Below are 2,638 nucleotides of genomic sequence, written 5' to 3'. Positions count from 1 at the left end.
TAATATATGAGTTCCGGCATATATGTATGGATATATATATATATATATATATGTATATCTGGTCTCCATGAATACAATCAGAGACAATGGTAACACTTTTACAGCCAACAACAGAACACTTATGACACTTACGAAGCTGAGACATTATTCTTCTCACTGTATCTGCTTCAGCGGACTGTGTGTAGATCACTCAGGGGAGGAGCTATGATAATAGGGTGGAGTCAGTCACCAGTCGGGGGCGTGGCCTGCTCTAATGGGACATCACTTTAGAGCAGAAATGAAAACCGTTCATTTTGACACACTGTTTTTGATGAATAGAAATATAAGATAGAGGAGTAGGAGGACTTTTAATATAGTAGGGTGGTTGTGCTGCCGACTCACATGTGTATAAACACCATGTAAAAGTTAATTTTGCATAATAGGTCCTCTTTAAAACAGCCTACAAAATTAATTTCAGTGTAAAATGCTTGCAATATATTCCAACTCCAGTCATTCATCCTTGTGAAGAGACATCTCATCAGACTTAAGCAATGTGTTTTAATTATAACCAATCAACAGATGGATGAACTTGACTCAATAAAGCTATAAACAACTATATTCAATTGTCAAACAGCTATAAAATCAGCGAAACATTTTGACATAGAACCCATTTATTTAAGGATAAGTACAATTTCTCTGTACCTGTTACACGCTGTAAATTATGATAATATAACATGAATGTGATTACAATCTGATGGGGTGATTATTTTTTGGGAGTCCAGTTGGTCACACCTGTTTCCTTAACTGTATTCACACCTCTCAAGATCCTGATTGGCTATTTCAGCAGCTCAGTCAGCTCATTGCAGAAAGAGTTTATTGGCCAGATCTCATATCGTGGGTCTGTGCAGAAAACCTCTCTGAACTGAATTGTGTTGTTGAAGATCCTACAAAGACACAAACATTGAAATTACGGCTCAACTCAAACAAACACACTCAGCTCACAGTTTCATTTTGAGTCTCAACTTTGTTATCTGATGGTGTTTCCTCACCAGGGTCTGATCCATTCCTGCTGTATTAATCTCACAGTCCTGTTAACAGGTAGGTGTGTGTGTGTGTGTGTGTGTGTGTGCTCTCTGGATGACTGTGGATATCACACAGCAGTCCTCAGCGATCAGATGTAGAGTCTCAGTGTGTGTGTCTTCTCTCAGGTCCAGTGCGGAACCACAAGAGAAGTCCAGCTTGTCTTGAGAGCAGAACTGATGCCCCCTGCTGGAGAGCGGAGACACTGCAACAGGGAAGCAGTTTCAGTAACAGCGGTCTGTCCAAACTGAACACAAAAAAACCAGTCAGGACAGATTCTGGTCATATAATACTTTTATTTCACTATACAAACAGTCCCCCTTGAGAAACCAGTTGTTATGTGTCTAATTCAAGTGCACTATGGTGATGAGTAATGGATAAGTGCAAAGTAGACATTTGTTTTAACACTTTTATGTTTCTATTTTTATAATATGAACTTAAGTTGTAAGAAGGTCCACAGCATGAAGAGCAGGACAGAGTTCAGCTCTCTGCACTGAAGGTTGAATAAGTTTTCGACTGAACCGAACAGGCCGGACACAAACGCAACAGAACCGCTCTCATAGACAGCATGAAGACAGCATGAAGGTGGAGCTCATCCTGTACAGACAAATATCATACAAACCATCACTTATAAATCACTGTGCATTCATAGTTAATTCATGTATTCCGATATAAGGTGAGAATGACCACACACAGAGTGGACAGTCCAGAGTCTCAGTTGCCAAGCTGCTCAGGACAGGATATAGTGCCTTCCCAGACTGCTGTTTATCATTCTGGTCAAGTGAGAGTTCATGTACAGTGACTGGAGTGTGAACCCTCATTGACTTCAGTGCCTTCACTATTCTGGCTGGCATATAACCACTCATCCTGTGGAACCAACACAGATCAGAAACAGATAAATTCATCATTAGGAAAATTAAACAAGCTCAACATTTGAAGCAGTGTATTTTTTTTTTATTCTGTTCTGTACCTGAGTGTGTGTATGTGTCTGATGTGTTTAAAGAGAAGTCTTGTTCCTCTGAGAGAGATAGCTTGTGGTTTTACAATGAGGTACAATTTGTCAGCAGAGAGATGTAGTACTCTCCACATAGACCTGAGGGTGCTGATGGGTAACTGTCCTTTCAGGCACAGGGAGAAGCCCAGAGCTTTAAACCGTAAGATCGTCAGCTCTTGACTAGTTGAACTAGAGTTAACACACACTGCTCAGCACCACTGGAAAATACATTCAATACGTAATTAAAAGGAACAGATTAAAGAGGCCCAGTACAATTAAACAGCAATAATAACGTTACTTTCTTGTTGCAGATTTGTACACATTATATTGGACGTCAGAACAGAGTTTATTACTTTTCAACTGATGTTAAAAGTTTCAACATCTGTAAATAATTCCTTAATTACAGCAGCAATTAAGGAATTAAAGTGTCATTTATGTTGTAGAACAAAACATCCATGTATTGTCAAGTATTGTTTACCACAGACATTATTTTCCTTATAAGTTGAAAACCCCCTTTATAAAAACCCATAGGAAAATCCAGAGGGAACCCATGGTGAATTCTCTTCTGGGTTTGTGGACTACAAT

At 39.2% G+C, this 2,638-nt stretch overlaps 1 long non-coding RNA gene across 1 annotated transcript; it reads right to left on the bottom strand.

Moving 5' to 3' along the window:
- Window positions 1-239: 239 nt before the first annotated feature.
- On the bottom strand, window positions 240-1,923 carry LOC127647858 (uncharacterized). Its single transcript, XR_007971112.1, has 3 exons — window positions 1,754-1,923; window positions 1,029-1,656; window positions 240-923 (listed from the first exon to the last, which is right to left on the bottom strand). It is a non-coding gene; the product is annotated as an uncharacterized LOC127647858 (long non-coding RNA).
- Window positions 1,924-2,638: the final 715 nt, after the last annotated feature.

The sequence above is a fragment of the Xyrauchen texanus genome, chromosome 8, assembly GCF_025860055.1.
Source record: "Xyrauchen texanus isolate HMW12.3.18 chromosome 8, RBS_HiC_50CHRs, whole genome shotgun sequence".
NCBI lineage: Eukaryota > Metazoa > Chordata > Actinopteri > Cypriniformes > Catostomidae > Xyrauchen > Xyrauchen texanus.
This window is presented reverse-complemented; position numbering and strand designations above follow the sequence as displayed.